This window comes from Orycteropus afer, unplaced genomic scaffold, assembly GCF_000298275.1.
Source record: "Orycteropus afer afer isolate SDZICR_OR568_19922 unplaced genomic scaffold, OryAfe1.0 scaffold00200, whole genome shotgun sequence".
NCBI lineage: Eukaryota > Metazoa > Chordata > Mammalia > Tubulidentata > Orycteropodidae > Orycteropus > Orycteropus afer.
The window spans coordinates 2,796,975-2,816,875 of NW_006921787.1; positions in this window are offsets into that span (position 1 = coordinate 2,796,975).

Below are 19,901 nucleotides of genomic sequence, written 5' to 3' on the forward strand. Positions count from 1 at the left end.
TAGGCATATGGATATCATCCTATCACTAACAGCATTGTACTTCAGGATAGATCTTGAAACCTCCTTTGTGATGATGAATGCATGCCATTCCTCTTTAAACTGTCATTCCTGGCATAGCAGATCATATGGCTGTCTGATTCAAAATGGCCAAAATCCATCCATTTCAGCTCACTAATGCCGAGGATATCAATCTTTATGCATTCCATTTCTTTTTTGACAACTTCCAATTTTCCTAAATTCATACTTCATATATTCCATGTTCCAATTAATTGATGTTTGTCACTGTTTCTCCTCAATTTGAGTAGTTCCACGTCAGCTAATGGAGGTCTTGAAAGTTTTTCCTTATCCAAATGAGTAAGAATGGTTTTACTCTGATAATACAACTCTTGCCCAGTCCTACTTTGAGAGCTTTCTAAGCTAAGTGACTCATCTTCCTCCTCTGTATCAGACAATGTTTCTGTACTATTCATAAAGTTGTGAAGTAATGTATCAGACTGTGTTTCTCTGCTATTCATAAGGATTTCCGTGGCCAATTCTTTGAGAAGTAGATGACCTCTTCCTTCTTCCTAGAAGAAGTCTTGGTCTGCAAGCTGGGCTGAAACTTGTGCATCATGTGCACCCCACTGGGTTTGAAACCCCAGTAGCACAGCCTCAAGACTCACAGTAACACATCACCACAGTAGGACAAATCAACAGACAAGTTTGTCTCCTTTAGCTGTTGGAAACTTCTCCAACCACCCTTACCTGGATCCCTGCAGATGACTCCTCACTCTGACCCAGTCCCCTTGGCCTTTTCTCTTCTTTCCCTGCTTTCCCACCTTGCCGCTTGTGGGGCATGGCCTGGGTTCCCTCTCTTGCCTGGATCTCTGTGGCTGATTCCTTGATCTGTTCCAGTCCCCTTTGCCTTTTCTGTCTTCTCCCTGCTTTCCCATCTTACTGCTTATGGGGCCTGTGTTTCTTCTCCTCACCTGGATCCCTGTGGCTGACTCCTAAATTCCAACGGTTCTAAAAATAAATCTAAATTTCTATGGTTCTAATAATTTTCTTTTCACCTTTCTTATTGATTTTAAGTTTCATCTTCATAGAAAATTTTGTATAAGGTAGACTCTTTTTATCACAGTCTGCTATAAGAAAATATTTTCCTTATTTTCATAATGCTTAAAAATAACTTAAAAAAAAAAACCCTTACTACCGTCAAATCCGACTCTACACATAGCGGCCCTTCCTTGGGTTTTTGAGGTGGTATTACTAAGGAAGTAGACTGCCCGATCTTCCTTCGGAGGAGTGGCTGGTGAGTTTGAATTGCCAGCCTTCTGGTTAGCAGTCAAATATCTTAGGCACTATGTTACCAGAGCTCCTGTTTAAATACGGGAGCATTTTGTTGTTGTTGTTTGCTGTTGAGTCAGATGCGACTCATAACGACCTCTCCTTGGGTTCTGAGGCACTACAGAAGTAGATCGCCCAACCTTCCTTCAGAGGAGTGTTTACTAATGTGCTTTTAAGAGAAATTTAATGTTAAATTATTCTTATTTTTCCTGAAAATGAAGTTAGGATTTAAATATGCATAGATTTTATAAGAACATAAAGAAGTTTAATTATAGTAAATCTTAGTAAAGATGATTTTAGGTAGATTGTCCAATTTTTGCATTGACACTCATGTTTAAGAAAGCCAAACTACTGTAGAAATAAATTTCTTATTTCAAATTGAACACACATTTTTTTTAGATGTGTTATATTATTTTAGAGTTCCTTGTACCAATGTAGTCCTCTGTTTTTCAGATCACAGGCTTTTGAGCTCCAAAGATGAAGACAATCAGAAGGCTCTAAAATAGTAAGTCAAAGATATTTTACAGAGCAAATACTTGATACAGTGATAATTGCAATAATAAACACATGCTTAAATTCCAATTAATTTGTAATTTACTCACACCCAGACTCTGATTAATATTACTTATTGTTATTGCTTTTATTATGTTTAGTTTTATAGATGTACAACACAAATTTAGCCTTTATGACCAAGGTAAATCAAATATCAAACTCAGCAGAAGAGAAGATCAGAAGGAAAAAATGACTACCCTCTAAAATTTTAGACTTTGATCTTTGCCTGCAGCACAAAGCAAAAGGAAGGCTGATGGAAAACTCAAAACCACCTTGGCAATTGCTGCATATTTGCCCCATTCTTTATTACCAACAAAATAACATCTGATAAATTGTAGAAATAGGTTATTGAAATTTATGGAGTGAATATTGTATTTTTCCTTTAATGAGTTTCTCAGCAGCTCTTCTACTTTTAAACCTGATTAAAATACAATTATTTATTTTAATTGGGAGGACATATGAATTCATTCACACTTGAAAACCCTGAGAATGAAGCAATCTCTGTCCTGTTTTTTTAATTTGCATTTGCATTTTTTTTTATTACCTCTGCACAACAGCAAACCATAGATCCAGTTAAGATCATTAAGTGAACTCATTTTCAGTGTAGAACTGAGCAAATATTTACATTTATATTTCTGTATCATCCTACTCATACCATAATAATATTATACTGCTATATAATATATAATAAAAAACATATAGTAACTGCATAAATATAATTGATTTATTCTTGTTTTAAAGCAATAAATAATATTTTTTTCTTTGTTCAATATTTAATATAGTTAATATAGATAGGCACAACCTGGATAAACAAAAACTCATTGGGGGAATCAATAATCTATAAGAACATCAAGTGTTCCTAACATCAAGAAGTTTGAGAATCAGTTCCCTACCCTATGATCCAGTTATTTCACTCCTGGCCTAATTCCCAGCAGAAATTAATGTACGTGTTCACCAAAAGTCATTTAAGAGAATGACGATAAGGTTTTTTTTTTTTTTTCCTTAATAAGGAAAAACTAGACACAACAATGCAAGTTCATTACTAAGAAGATAGATAAACACTTGTGATATAATTTTATAACAGAATATTATTCCAAAGGACAAAACATTGCTGCAAAACACTGTGAAAGAACATGGATAAATATCACAGAAATTATGTTGAGCAAAAAAAAAAAAAAAAAGACACAAGAGAATGAATATTGCTTAATTCCATTCATAAAATGTCCAAGAACAAGGAAAACTAATCAATGGTGATGGGAATCAAAATAGTCCTTGTCTTAGTTATCCAGTGCTGCTGTGACAGAAATGCCACAAGTGGGTAGCTTTAACAAATAGGTATTTATTTTCTCATGGTTTAGAGACAAGAAGTTGGAATTGAGGATACCAGCCATAGGGGAATGCTTTTTTCTTTGTAGTCTCTTATGGAAAGTCTTTGTCTCTTCAGTTTGTTTCCTGCTTCCTTGGATATCTCCATGTGGCTTGGCATCAATATTCCCCCACTGTTGTTGTTGTTGTTATGTACCATTGAGTCGGACTTGACTCATAGCGACCCCTCCTTGGGTTTCCAAGGCGGTATCATTACGGAAGTAGATTATCCAACCTCCCTTCCAAGGAGCAGTTGGTGGGTTTGAGCTTTCTGGTTAGCAGTCAAGTGCTTTAAGCACTATGCTATCAGAGCTCCTATTCCCCCAATTGGCTTGCCAAATCTACTCTTTTTATCTCCTATAAGAGATTAACTTAAGATATACCCTACACTAATCTTGCCCCATTAACATAACATAAAACTTATTCCCAAATGGCATAGAGGTGAGAATTTAGAACACATATTTTTGGAGTACACAATTCAGTCCATAACATTGCACCCTTCGATACCCTAAATTCATGTCCTTCTCTCATGCAAAAGATTTTCACCCTGTGATAGCACTGCAAAAATGTAAATCTACTCCAAATGAAAAATTTCATCTTCTGAATAATCTAAAAGAGCTCTGGTTGTGTAGTGCTTAAAGCACTTGACTGCTAACCAGAAGGCTGGTGGTTCAAACCCATCAGCCACTCCTCAGAAGGAAGGTTGGAGAATCTACTTCCATAGTGATACTGCCATGGAAATCCAAGGAGGGGTCACTGTGAGGCAGATCCAACTCAATGGGAATGAGAGAGAGAGAGTCATCTAAATCAAATATGGGTGAAATATTCGGTATATTCTATCCTGAGATATAACCCCCCTTCAACTTTGAACTTGTGAAACTTAGACTACAAGTTAACTGTGTCCAAAGTACAATGATGGAACAGGCACAAGGTAGACATTTCTATTACAGAGGAGAGAAATTTTGGGGAAAAAAGGGATAATAGGCACCAAACGGGAGCTCTGGTAGCATAGTGGCTAAGGCACTTGACTGCTAACCAGAAGGCTGGCGGTTCAAACCCACCAGCCACTCCTCGGAAGGAAAATGGGGCAATCTACTTCCATAGTGATACTGTCTCAGAAACCCAAGGAGGGGTCGCTATGAGTCAGGTCTGACTCGACAGCACATAACCACAACAACACAACAACAGGCACCAAACAAGTCCAAAATGCAGCAGAATAATTTACATTGCCTCCCAAGTCTTGAAAATAATCTTTTGTTCTTTGGGACTGTGTGAGCAAGGGCCTTGCCAACCATACTCTGGGTGTTGCCCATGCCCTATGTACTCTAGGTGGATTCTCCCTGGCCATGGGCTTCAGCTCTGCCTCCCAGGCCCACTGGGATGGCAACTCTGTTCCCTTGTCATTGTGCAGTCCAATTCTCCTAGTTCATCTAAGTGGCAACCACACCCCGCAGGCCCAGCAGACCCTTTACTTCTGCCCTTGGGCATGACAGCCCTACTTCTTCAGCTTTGAGCATAGCCTCATCCACCTGGCACATTTAAATGGCCACTCCAGAAATCAGAATGGAGTTGGCAAAGATTTGGCTCTTTGAAATTTAGGAGACTGGGGCTCTAACCTTTGAGATCCAGGAGACCATGGTCCCATCCCTTGAAACTGAGAAGGCCTTGTTTCTGTGCTCCTTCTAATAGTTCTTCTAATCTCTGAGCTACTCCAGGGAGGGTTCTTTTCTTATCTTTGAGGACAACAGATGTAGCTCCTTTGTCCTCTCTCTTGTCTGTAGAATTCCAAGAGGCAGACAGCTTTCTTTCTTTTCCTTCTTTCTCTATAGCTTTCAGTCTAAGCTGATGGGTTTTCTGCTTTAATAGTTAGTTAGATCCATCAGTCATAGGCTTAATCTTGTTAACAAAAGATTATGTAAATATGTTCTTGGTGAAAATTCATGTGTTTTTAGTATGTACAAAAGAATTTTCCAAATCTTTAAGTTTTGTTGTCATTTTGGACAGCTCATTTTTAAGTCCATCTCTTTCCTCTTGCATTTTACAAAAAGTGGCACAGAGAAACCACACAGCCCCTTTAAGATCCTGCCTGAAAATATCTTCAGCCAGATATCCCAGTTTATCACTTACAAGTTTTATCCTCAACCACCCAATTTTTGGTTTTAGATGTATCATTAGACTTCAGTCTCTGCAAACCCCAAGAGGTGAAGTACAAAGTGTTATCCAGGAGGAAGTACACTATGCTTCAAAAAACTTCTTGACTATTTTAATATATACAAACAGAAACTTGGGGAATATATTTGATAATGGCTAGTAAGGGTATGGGATAATGGTCCCATATGGGATAATGGAGCATAAAGTTAGAACAGACTGAGTTTATAGATTTTTCATTCAATGTTAAGCTGTACAAGATAGAAAAGGATCTAATATTTCATTTGGTTGTTTCATTGAACCATGAATTAAGTGATGGCCTACACTAAATCAATGTGAAATGTCAGAGCTACCTTGGTGTACTATAGAAGAAGGTATCCACACATTTAGGGAAACCGGCATATTAGAGTGGATTTATCAGGTTGGAACCACAGATCCACTCATGCAGTGCCAGAAAACACAACTTCTACCACAATGTTAAGAAACAAATTTTTTAAAGGAACCCCAGAATTCTTAAACGTTTATACAATTGCTGTTTATTGTTAGATTTGACAATGGAAACTGAATTAAGACATTTAATCACATAGGGTTGATGGGCCCCATGTGGTAGATACCAAGTGGCGGCACTTAATCTACAAAGATTTGATGGGTGTGGTTACCACAATGGGCAGCAGAGACAAAGCCGTAATCAGAATAGTCAGATTTGTCTGAACTTAGGGCATTGGCTACTTAGTATTGCATCAGATCAATGGACTCATTTCACAGCAAATGAAGTATGGCAAGGAGCCTATGCTTATGGAATTCACTGTTATTACCATGTTTCCCATAATCTTCCAGGAGTTGGCTTGATAGAATAATAGACTGGCCTTCTAAAATATTATTTTGGTGTCATATAGATAACAAAAATTTGCAGGATTGGGGCAATGTTCTCCAAAACCAAAACCAATCAAGCTCATTGTCGTCGAGTCATATCTGACTCATAGTGACCCTTCCTTGGTTTTCTGAGGTGGTATCAATACGGAAGTAGATTGTCTGACCTTCCTTCCAAGGACTGGTTGGTGGGTTTGAACCACTAGCCTTCTATTTAGCAGTCAAATGCCAGGAAGCTATATATGCTCTAAACCACAATCCAATATATGGTGCTCTTTATCCCATAAACAAGATTGATGGGTCCAGGAATCAAGAGGTGGAAATGGAAGTGACTCCACTCATTATTACTCCTATTGACTCACTCACAAAATGTTTGTTTCCTGTCCCCATTACCCTATACTCTGTGGTTCTAGGGGGTTTAGTTACAAAGAAGAAATGCTCCTACTGAGAAACACAGCAATAATGTCACTGAATTGGAAGTTAAGAATGGTACCTGTCAACTTGGGGCTCCTCATGCTTGTGGATTAACAGGAAAAGAAGGGAGTTACCATATTGGCTGGTGTAATCAATCCTGATTACCAAGGTGAAAACAAATTGATACATAATGGAAGTAGAGTATTAAGGAATACAGAAGATCCCCTAGGACAGCTCTTGGTACTACCATGCCCTGTGATTAAAGTCAATGGTAAATTAGAGCAACATAATTTTTACATGACTACTAATGGCTCAGACCCTTCAGAAATGAAAGTTTTGGTCACACCAGCAGGCAAAGAACCATGATCAGATGAAGTACTTGGTACAGACAAAGGAAGTACAAAATGGGAGGTGGCAGAAGATAGTTTTAAGTAAAGTACTAGCTGTTGCCACATGAGCAGCTGCAGAAATAAGGACTGTAATTTTTTGATTATTCCTTTTTTGTTATATGTTTATGTGTATGTATAACAAAATGTATGTATATATAGCATAATGTCTGCTTCCATAAAGATTTAAAGACTTGGAAACCCTATGGAGCAGTTCTACTCTGCCCTAAAGGGTTGTTATGAATCAGAATTGACTCAGTGGCAGTGGGTTTGGAGATTATATATATATATATATGGTCTGGTGGCATAGTGCTTAAGGTGCTTGATTGCTAACCAGAAAGCTGGTGGTTCAAGCCCATCAGCCACTCATCAGAAGGAAGATTGGGTGATCTACTTCCATAGTGATACCACCTCTCGGAAACCCAAGGAGGGCTGGTACCTTTCCAGTTGGGTACATGTTAATTATATCATGTTAGGTGCAAGTGTGACTTTATACTTGTCTTTATTAACAGATTACATATGGTTTAATGAGGTGTGTACAGACCAAATTGACAAGGGGTGGACTATGATGGTTAAGGTTATGTGTCAACTTGGCAAAACACAAAACAAAGATTCTCAGTGCTTTGGCTGATATTATGCAAATATCCTCCCATATTGTGGTCTGATAAGGGCAGCCAATGCATTGAAAGAGAAGTTTCCTTGGGAGTGTGACCTACATTCAATATATATGGATGATCTGCAGAGTTCTCCCTCTCTCAATACTTCATCTGACTCATAATCATCTGATCTCTAGTCTCTAATTCTTGGTATGTGAGCCAGCAACCTGCCATTTGACCTACTGATTTTTGCTTCATTGGATCCTGTAAACAGGTGAGCCAGGAGAAGTGTTCAGTCTTACACATGACTCATGGAATTTTGACTCACTAGCCTTTACATCTGCATGAGCCATTTCCTTGAAATGCATATCTCTCTCTATATATATATGCAGGAAAAACAGAGGGGAAAGAAAAGGAAAGCTAGGGCATTCAGGACAGAGTGAGCAAATGACAGAGGGATCCAGGTAAGGGGATGGTCCTAGGCCCCACTACCCACAAGTGCAGAAAAAGCAGAGGGGAAGGGAAAGGAAAGCCAGAGAGTCCAGGCCAAAGTGAACAAGAGCAGGGATCTAGGTGAGGGGAGGGTAGAGAGGTTTTGAACAGCTGAGGGAGACAAACTTGTCTGTTGGTTTGTTGTACTATGGTGGCATGTTGCTGTAAGGCTTGAGGCTGTGCTACTGGTGTTTCAAATGCCAGAGGGGTAGCACATGGTGCACAGGTTTTGGCATGTCTTGCAGACTGAGACAGACTAGGAAGAAGGAAGAAGTCATTCACTTCTCAAATAATTGGCCAGGGAAACCTTATGAATAGCAAAGATACACTGTTATATTACCAGGCAACTTTATGAATAGCACAGAAACATTTTCTAATACGTGTGGGAGAATGAGCCACTTAGGTCAGAAGGCTATCAAAACAGGACTGGTAAAGAGCTGCATCATCAGAGTAGAACAAAACCTTACTGACATGGATAAAGTAAAGCTTTTGAGACCTCCATTTGCTGACATGGCATGACTCAAATTGAGGAGAAACACCACAAACATCCATTAATAATAGGAATATGGAATGTATGAAGTTTGAATCTAGGAAAATTGTAAGTTGTCAAAAATGAAAGGGAATGCATAAAGATTGATATCCTAGGCATTAGTGACCAGAAATGGACTGGTTTTGGCCATTTTGAATCAGACAACCATATGATCTATTGTGCTGGGAATGATAATTTGAAGAGGAATAGCATGACATTCATCATCACAAAGGATATTTCAAGATCTGTCTTGAAGTACAATGCTGTTAATGATAGTATAAAATCCAAACATCTACAAGGAATACTAGTTAATATGAGTATTATTCAAAATTATGCACCAACCACCAAAGCCAAAGCTGAGGAAATTGAAGATTTTATCAACTTCTGCAGTATAAAATTGACTGAACATGTAATCAAGATATGTTCATTATCACTAGTGACTGGAATGCAAAAGTTGGAAACAAAGAAGAATCATCAGTAGTTGGAAAATTTGACCTTAGTAACAGAAATAATGCTGGAGATTGCATGATAAAATTTTGCAAGACCAACAATTTATTCATCAGAAACACCTTTTCTCAACAACACAAATGGTGGCTATACATATGGATTGCACTAGATGGAATACACAGGAATCAGATTGACTACATCTGTGGCAAGAGATGATGGAAAATCTCAATAACTTCAGCCAAAACCAGGCCAGGAGCTGATTGCGGAACAGACCACCAATTGCTCATATGCAAGTTCACCTTGAAGTTGAAGACAATTAAAACAAGTCCACAAGAGCAAAATATGACCTTAAATGTATCCCTCCTGAATTTAGAGACCATCTAAAGAATAAATTTGATTCATTGAATATGAATGACCGAAAAACAGAGGAATTGTGGGATGACATCAAGAACATCATCCATGAAGAAAGCAAGAAGTCATTAAAAAGATAAGAAAGGAAGAAAAGACCAAAATGATGTCAGAACAGACTCTGAAACTCTCTCTTGAGTGGAGAGTAGATAAAGCAAATAGAAGAAGTGACAAGATAAAAGAGGTGATCAGATTTCAGAGCAGCTTGAGCAGATAAAGTCAATTACCATAATAAAATGTGCAAAGACCTGGATTTAGAAAACCAAAAGGGAAGAACACGGTCAGCATTTATCAACCTGAAAGAATTGAGGAAAAAATTTAAGTCTCGGGTGCAATATTGAAAGATGTTATGGGCAAAATATTGAATATTGTAGGAAGTATCAAAAGAAGATGGAAGGTATACACAGAGTCACTGTACCAAAAAGAGTTGGTAGATCTTCATCCATTTCAGGAGGTGGCATATGACCAAGAACCAATGATATTAAAGGAAGAAGTCAAAGCTGCACTGAATGAATTGTCAAAGAACAAGGCTCCAGGAATTGATGGAATAGCCATTGAGATGTTTCAACAAATGGATGCCCCACTGGAGGCACTCACTCAGTTATGCCAAGATATTTGGAAGACAGCTACCTGGCCAACTGACTGGAAGAGATCCATATTTGTACCCATTCCAAAAAAAGGTTATCCCAAAGAGTGTGAAAATTGTCAAACAATGTCATTAACCTCACATGAAATTAAAATTTTACTGAAGATTATTCAAAAACGGTTGTGAAGTATGCTGTCAGAGAACTTCCAGAGGTGCAAGTTGGATTCAGAAGAGGACTTGGAACAAGGTATATCATTGAGGATGTCAGATGGATCTTGGCTCAAAGCAGAGAATACCAGAAAGATGTTTACTTGTGTTTTATTGACTATCCAGAAGGATTTGAATGTGTGGATCATAGCAAATTGTGGATAACATTGAGAAGAATGGGAATTCTCAAACACTTAAATATACTCATCAGTAACTTGTATGTAGACCAGGAGGCTATGATTCAAACAGAACAAGGGGACATTGAATGGTTTAATATCAAGAAGGGAGTGTGTCAGGGTTGTATCCTTTCACCATACTTATTCAGTCTGTATGCTAAGCAAATAATCTGAGAAGCTAGACTATATGAAGAAGAATTTAACATCAAGATTACAAGAAGAATCATTAACAACTTGTGATATGCTGACAACACAACTTTGCTTGCTGAAAGTGAGGATGACTTGAAGCACTTACTGATGAAGTTTGAAGAATGCAGTCTCCAGTATGGATGCCTCTCAATATAAAGAAAACAAAAATCCTCACATCTGGACCTATAAGCAGTATCACAGTAAATGGAGAAAAGATTGAAGTTGTCAAAGACTTCCTTGGTTCTACAATCGATGCCAATGGAAGCAGCAGTTAAGACATCAGATGATGTATAGTACTGGGTAAATAGGCTGCAAAAGACCTCTTTCAAGTGCTGAAGAGCAAAGATATCTCCTTGAGGACTAAGGTGCACCTGATCCAAGCCATGATATTTTCAATTGCCTAATATGCATGTGAGAGCTGGACAATGAATAAGGAAGAATGAAGAAGAATTAATGCTTTTGAGTTGTGATGCTGGTGAAGAATGCTGAAAAGTACCATGGACCGCTAAGAGAACTAACAAATCTGTCCTGGAGGAAGTGCAACTGAAATGCTCCTTGGAAGTGAGAATGGCCAGACTTCATCTCACCTAATTTGGTCATTTTATCAGAAGGGACCATTCTCTGGAGAAGGATGTCATGCTTGGTAAGGTGGAGAGTCGACAAAAGAGAAGGCCCTCAGTGAGATGGATTGACACAGTGTCTGTGTTGATAGGCTCAAGTATAGCAGGGATCGTGGAGCTGGCTCAGGACCAGGCGGTGTTTCATTCTGCTCTGCATAGGGTCACTACGAGTTGGAGATGACTCAACGACACCTAACAACAACAACATATATGTCGTTGATGTTAAGTGCTGCCACATCGGTTCCAATACATCATGACCTTATGTACTACAGAACAAAACTCCACTCAGTCTTGTGCCATCTTCCTAATAGTTGCCATGTTTGAGCCCATTGTTGTAGCCACTGTGTCAATCCATCATATTGAAGGTCTTCCCCATTTTTCTTACCCCCTACTTTACAAAGAATGATATCCTTCTCTGGAACTGGAGTTTTGCTACTTTAAGAGACCTCAGTCTAAGATAGTGTTTACCTCTAGTGCAGGGAATGGTCTAGAAAGGGAAACTATGGTTTCTGGAGAGAGGTTTTGCCATGACTACCACTTAAATGTAATGCTCTGGCGAAAATCTTATCCACTATTAAATGCGAGAGGCAAGAAAGATCAAGTAATTGCAATTAACATATAACAGATTATTGTTGTTGTTGATGTTAGGTGATGTTGAGTCATTTCCGACTCATAGCAACCCCATGCACAGCAGATCGAAACACCACCTGATAGGGTGCCAGCTCCAAGATCCTTGCTATACTTGAGCCCATTGTCACAGCCACCGTGCCAATCCATCTCATTGAAGGCCTTCCCATCTTTCACCGACCCTCCACCTTACCAAGCATGACATCTTTTTCCAGGGAATGGTTCCCTCTGACAACATGACAAAAGTAGGTGAGACAAAGTCTGGCCATCCTTGCTTCCAAGGAGCATCTTGGCTGCACTTCCTCCAGGACAGATCTGTTAGTTCTTTTGGTAGTCCATGGCAGTCTTCAGCATTCTTCGCCAGCACTACAACTCAAAAACATCAACTCTACTTCGTTCTTCCTTATTCATTGTTCAGCTCTCACATACATAAGAGGCGATAGGAAATATATTGGCCTGTGTCAGGCACACCTTAGTCCTCAAGGAGACATCCTTGCTCCTCAGCATTTGAAAAAGTTCCTTCCCAGCTGACCTACCCAGTGCTACATGTTGTCTAATGTCCTGACTACTGCTTCCATCAGCGTCAATTGTAGAACCAAGCAATGTCAATTATTTAACAACCTCAATCTTTCTCCATTTATCATGATGCTGTTTATTGGTCCAGTTGTGAGGATTTTTGTCTTCTTTATATTGAGATGTAATCCATACTGCAGACTGTGTTCTTCAATTTTCATCAGTAAGTGCTTCATGGCATCCTCATTTTCAGCAAGCAAAGTTGTATCATCAGTGTATCTCAGGTTGTTAATGATTCTTCCTCCAATCCTGATGCCACGTTTCTCTTCATATAGTCCAGCTTCTTGGATTATTTGCTCAGCATATAGATTGAATAAGTATGGGGAAATTATACAACCTTGATGCACTCCTTTCTTGATTTTAAACCATGCAGTGTCCCCTTGTTCCATTCGAACAACAGTCTCTTGGTCAATGTACAGGTTCCTCATGAGTACAATCAAGTGTTCAGGAATTCCCATTCTTGTCAATGTTATCCATAATTTATCATGATACAATACATGAAATGCTAGCTAACAATAAACACCTGTCTAGCAATTAGAAAAATATAATAAATTAAGAACTAACAACCAAAAAACCAAACTCACTCCTGTCAAGTTGGATCCAACTCATAGTGACCTCTCCTTAGGTTTCTGAGTCAGTATCATTACAGATTGCCTGATCATCTTCTGAGGAGTGGCTGATGGGTTTGAACCACCAGCCTTTTGGTTAGCAGTCAAATGCCTTAGACACTATACCACTAGAACATACTATTCCAAGAAATACCGTGACTTGAGACTGAAGAACAGCTTCTGAAGAGACCTGCTCTTATGTCTCTGCATTATATACTTCCTTCTTCTTGACTGGATAATCTGTCCTCATCTTTTTAAGTAGAAAATGCTTATTAGTCCTGTGCAGAGAGATTGAGTAAGGAGAAATGTTCATAAATACTGTTAAAGCAAATATCATATTGATAAGATTTGTTGACTCTTTGGCTAGCTCTCCTACAAGCCTCTGAACCCTTTGATGTAGGATCACGTTTATAAATCATTGTACCTCAATGCCTAGCTCATCCTGGTACATCGTCAAATCAAACCAAACCCACTGCCATCAAGTCAATTCTGACTCATAGCAACCCACATTAGTTTTCCAAGGCTATAAATCTTTACCAAATTAGATTGCCTCATCTTCCTCTCATGGAGCAGCTGGTGGATTTTGAACCACCGACCTTCTGGTTAGCAGCCAAATGCCTTACTCATTGTTCCACCATAGATCCTTGTGACATATAGTAGGCACTAAAATGTTAGATTTTCTTAAATAATTAATTAAACTTTTTATTTCCTCAATTATGTAATTATGCATTAATAAAAATTTATAATTAATTTATATTTAAACATAACAGAATAATAATTAAATATATATATATATATTAAGATCATATAAAGATTATGGAAGGAGCTCTGGTAGCATAGTGCCTAAGCCACTTGAATGCTAACCAGGAGGCTGGTAGTTCAAACCCACCAGCCACTCCTCAGAAGGAAGGTTGGGCAATCCTACTTCCATAGTGATAACTGCCTCGGAAACCCAAGGAGGGGTCGCTAGGAGTCGGGGCCAACTTGATGGCAAATAACAACAACAAAGATTATGGAATGTAGGAGGGCAGAATAAAACTGAGATCTAGAACAGAGGGACAGTATACCCTTCCTGCACAACCTATAGCAGACAGATTACCTTCAGTGGAGAGCATCTTCTATGCTGCTATGTGTTAGTACTTGAATCCAGGTGGCTTGTGGCCTAGAAGCTTAACCTGGGATCACCATTCAAACATGTCATGGCACTGTCAGTGGGGGCTAGGATGAGCCTTGCCCTGCATCACATCAAAACGCATTGGGCATTCTCATCCAACCTTCATCTTTGTGTTCATGCTCAGACCGTGCCTGGGCTGGGGAAAGGTGGCCGAAGTCAATGGCTGGAAAGGAGGGAGAAGTTAAAAAAGGTTGCAGCTTTCCAGAGGGTGGGGGTGGATACTCACCCTGCAGTATAGCACCAAGTCTAAGGAGGAACCAGATGTGAAGTCAAGATCCAAGCCTGTAGGTATGTTTCACTTTCCTATCAGATTTCATTTAAAAAACACAAATTCAAGAATAAAATAATTAAGAAGTATAATACTGCATCCACAGAAAATTAAAATCCAACTTTTTTCTGAGCACAGAGCTCTGTGCCACCACCCTAAGAACAACAATTAAAACAGGGTTGCATCTGGATGAGGTAGGACTTCTGATGAGAGATGAATGTGGTACATTTTCAAAGATTGTTCACTCACCTCCAGAAATCTGAGACTGCTAATTTATGAACAATCCTATCAGTGGCCAGAACTGTTGTGATAGGCATTTTTATCTTGAAGCAGTGGAGCTTGGTAGAACAGGACATACCCAACATTTAACATAAGTAGTAAGTGACAAAAGGGAGTAATATCAAGGATGGTTATTCCTTCTTTATTTTCTTGGAACCATCAAAAGCCTGAATTTATTTTATGATCTAACTGAGAGGTAGATAAAAAAAAATGAAACAGAAAATCCCAAATGATCACTGATACTTAATTTGCCATCCATGCTGAAAAACTGGAGATTAATTAAGTTAGAGAAGGAAAGAAATGAAACATTGAACCTGAGTATTGCCAAGCAAATTCATAACAATTACCCTTGTGTCTCCGTCTGCCTGTGGATTTGCTAATTATCAGAGTCAGAATTTCAAGGGCTCCATCTATAGAAGTCTGTCTGTTCTCAATTGCTGTTGGCAAAGTATACCAGAACATATACAATCCAATTACATTTGTTTTTATTTCTTCTGGCTCCAGACAGACTGGGGCCACACCCAAATACTTTTATGAATTTTGAGGAGAATGAATAGCAGTGAAGAAGCCTTTAAAGATAAGTGAATATTTCTAGTAATAAATAGCTTTAAAACTTTTTTTTTAATTTCATTTTTTTAAAAAACAAGGAAAGGACAAGTAAAATCTATACACTATTAAATTACTCAGTAAAAGTAAAATTAAATACAGCTGAAACAGAGTAATGTACTTATCATTGATGTCACTTATTTGTAGAACATCAACCATTACAATGATTTATTTTAATGTCTCACATATTTCCATATATGCTAGTATTTTTGATTTGTTGAAAATTTGCAATATAATTTTAGTAGGAAAAATTAATGCCATATTTTTGAAAGGTATAAATAGGCATAATTTTGTTCTTTGAAATTCTTAAAGGACCTACTCTAAATTATATAATAAAGTCTTTGTATGTATGAAAATAAGTAAAATTCAAAGACTTCATTTCAGCAAAACATGAAAATATTTATATTTCTAATTTAATTTTTCTCTCTTGCTTTTTATTTATTTTTTATTGTAACTTGAGTAAAAGTTTACACGCAAATTTGTTTTCCATTCAAAATTTCAGACATATTTTGTTTTGTCATATTAATTGCAGTCCCCACTATGTAACAGATCTCTTTTCACTTCCTTCCTGCAGCTACCTTTTCCCTGTGTCCTTCTTTCCTATGCATTCCCACCCTCTGAGCTATCTTCCTGAACAAATGCTGCCATTGTGATCTCTCATGGTTGATTGTTCTAAGGAGTATAACTATCTGGTGTTTGTTCACCTTCTAGGATTATGTAAAGTTTGGCTTGAAGCCACAAGAGTGAATTCAATTCACCACTCTCTATGAGACCAGTAAGCCTGGTCTTTTTTTTATGATTTTTATATTTTTCTCCCATTCTATGCAGAATCTCCAATTTTGGTCCCTTTCCAAGTGGCTGGCATGCCCACCATCTTTTTCTTCTTGTCTCAGGGTCATGTAGGCTGAGATTCCATTGGATTACTATTCCCTAAAACTAATTGCTTCCATGTGTCTTTGATTTTCTTCACTCTTCTTGCTCTGGATGAAGAGAGATCAATTGTTCCAGCAATCGGTCACTTACAAGCTTTTAAGACATTAATCACTCCTCACCAAAGTAGGATGTAGAATACTTTTTTGTGTGTAGTGTGTCAACTGAGTTTCACCCTGTGACCATGGTCCCAAGCCCACAGATGCAGTGACTCACTCATTCAAGGTGTTTGGCTGTAGCTAACAAGTTATCATCACTTTGCCTCCTGCTAGCTCTGTTATATAAATGGACATGCTTCTAGGACATACAAATACAGATGCAGAAACATCATCTGCCAAACTTGTGTATGATCATTGGTATATTCCCTTTTGCCTACTTATACTTGCTCATTTTTCCTGTCTACCTATGTATATACCTGTAGATTAATGTTTGTTATAGCTGATAATACAGTAGTATGTATGTAAAAGTTTTTACCTTTGTTACTATACCTTTTGTGGACCTCTTCACATCTTTCCTTTCCTTAGTGTTGTGCTAGTCACTCACTTTTGGCATATTGCCTTTCTCTTCACTCAAATCAATACGTGTCTCTTATCCATCTAGCAACTTTCTTTTCCTTCCCCTCCTATCCTTAGTAACCAACAAACTAATTGTTTCCATGTGTCTTTGATTCCTTCCGTGCATAAAACTTCCCTTGCCTTTTTACAATACTGGATTTATTGATATTTGTCCTTCTGTGATTGCATAGTGCCTAAGGCATTTGGCTGCTAATCAGAAGGCTGGCGGTTCAAACCCACTAGCCACTCCTCAGAAGGAAGGTTGGGCAATCTACTTCTGTAGTGATACCACCTCAGAAAGCCAAGGAGGGGTCGCTATGAGTCAGATTGACTCAAAGTCAGTGAGTTTGGTTTTGGTTGGTGATTGACTTATTTCACTCAGTGTATCTTCTAAGTTCATCCCTGTTATGAGGTGTTTCATAGATTCTTCATTATTCTTAGTGTTGCATAGTTTTCCATTGTATGTATGTACTATAGTTTAGTTATCCATTCATCTGTTAATGGGCACTTAGGTTATTTTTTTCTCCTTGCAATTGTGAATAATGCTGAAAAGAACATGGCTGGGCATATTACTATTCATGTCACAGCTCTTATTTCTTTAGGATATATACTTAGTAGTAGGATTAATGGATTAAATGGTATTTTAACTTCCAACTTTTTAAGGAAATAGTATACTGATTTCCACAGTAATTGTACCATTTTTGAGTCCCACCAGCAGTATATGAGAGTTCCACTCTCTCCACACACTCACCAGCATTTGTTATTTTCTCTCTTGTTGAACTTTGCTGTTATTTCTAGGATGACATAATAGGTCATTTTTGTTCTGATTTGCATCTTTAAGTTAGCGATTCAAACCCACAAGCTCCTCTGTGGAAGGAAGATGAGTCCATCTACTTCCATAAAGATTTACTGCCTTGGAAACCCAAAGGGGGTTGCTATGAGTCAGAATCAACTATATGACAGTGAATTTTTTTTTGTTGTTGTTGTTGTTCAATGCTAATAATCACTATCATTTCTTCATGTGTTTGTTTGCTGCCTAGATATCTTCTTTGGTGAAGTGCCTGTTCATGTCTTCTGCCCAATTTTTAATTAGACTGTTTATGCTTTTGAGGATGAGGTATCGGAGTTTTCTAAAAATTTTAGCGATAAATCCCTTGTTGGATATGTCATTGTCAAATATTTTTTCCCAACCTGTGGATTCTCTTTTCACTCTTCTGGATGTATTTTGATGTACACAAAATTTTAATTTTTAGAAGATCCTAGTCATCTAGTTTATTTTCTCCTCTTTGTGCATTTTGAGTTATGCTTGATAGTCTATTTACTCCTTAAATTAGGGCCCCTATGTTAGTCTTTATTTTTTCTTTGATGAACTTTATGGCTTTAGGTTTTGTATTTAAGTCTTTGATCCATGTTGAATTAGTTTTTGTGTAGTTTTGTGCATGGTGTGAGGTATGCCCATTAATTCATTCTTTCTGTGAATAAATATCCAATTTTGCCAACACTATTAAAGAGACTGTCTCTTCTTTATTTAACGAGTTTCACCCCTTTATCAAAGACCAGCTGATCACAGGTGGATGGATCTATTTCTGGGTTCTGAAATCTGTTCCACTGGTCTATATGTCTATTACTTTACCAATACCAGGCTCTTTTCATTATTGTGGCTAATAATAAGTTTTGAGATCGAGGAGTGTGGGACCTCCTATTTTACTCTTCTTTTTCTGTAGTGCTTTGCTTATCTGCTGTCTCTTTAGTTTCCATATATAATTAGTGAATAGTTTTTCCATGTCCTTAAAGAATGCTAGTGGAATCTGGATTGAGATTGTATTCAATCTGTAGATTGCTTTGCATAGTATTTTCATTTTCACAATGTTCTGTTATCTGATCCATGAGCATGGTGTGTTCTTCCATTTATGTAAGTCTCATAAAGGAGTGTTTTGTAGTTTCTTTGAACAGATATTTTGTGTCACTGGTAAGATTTATTTCTAAATATTTTATCACTTTGGTAGCTATTGTAAATAGTATTATTTTCCTGATTTCCTTTTCTGAGATCTCTTTGTTGAGGTAGATTAATCCAACTGATTTTTGTATGTTTATTTTGTATCCTGCCATTTTGCTGAATGCTTCATTTCATTTCAATAGTTTTCTTTCTGAGTTTCTCAGGTTTTCTACATATAGGATCATATCATCTGCAATCAGAGAGTTTTACTTCTTCTTTGCCAATATGAACTCCTTTTATTTCTCTTTCTTGCCTTATTGCCCTGGCTAGGACTTCTGATACAATGTTGAATAGAATTGCTGATAAAAGCATCTGTCTGGTTCCCATTCACAAGGAGAATATTTTCAGTCTCTCTATATTGAGAATAATGTTGACTACTGATTTTGCACATTTGCCCTTTGTTATGTTGAGGAATTTCCTTTCTATTCTTATTTTGCAGAGAATTTTTATCAGAAATGAGTGTTGGATTTTATCAAATGCTTTCTAAGCATCAACTGATATAATCATATAGTTCTTTTCCTTCAGTTTACTTATGTGATGGATTACACTGATTGTTTTTCTAACGTTGAACCATCTCTGTATACTTGGTATGAATCTTACTTGGCCACAATGTATTTTATTTTATTTTTGTATGTTATTGGAGTATATTGTTGAAGGTTTTTGTGTCTATATTCATGAGGAGTGTTGGTGTGTAGTTTTACTCTGTAGCAGTGTTTTTGATATCAATATTTCCTTGTATCATAAATGAATTTGGGAGGGTTCCATCATTTTTTATGTTCTGGATTGGTTTGAGTAGGATTGATGCCAGCTCTTCTTTGAATGTTTGGTAGAATTCTCCATTGAAGCTGTCTAGGCTAGGACAGTACTTTGTTGGTAGTCTTTTTTTTTTTTTTTTTTTATGACCTGTTTAATTTTTTTTTGTTATTGGTATCTTAATAATTTCTACCTCAGTCTGTGTCAGTTTATGTCCATAGT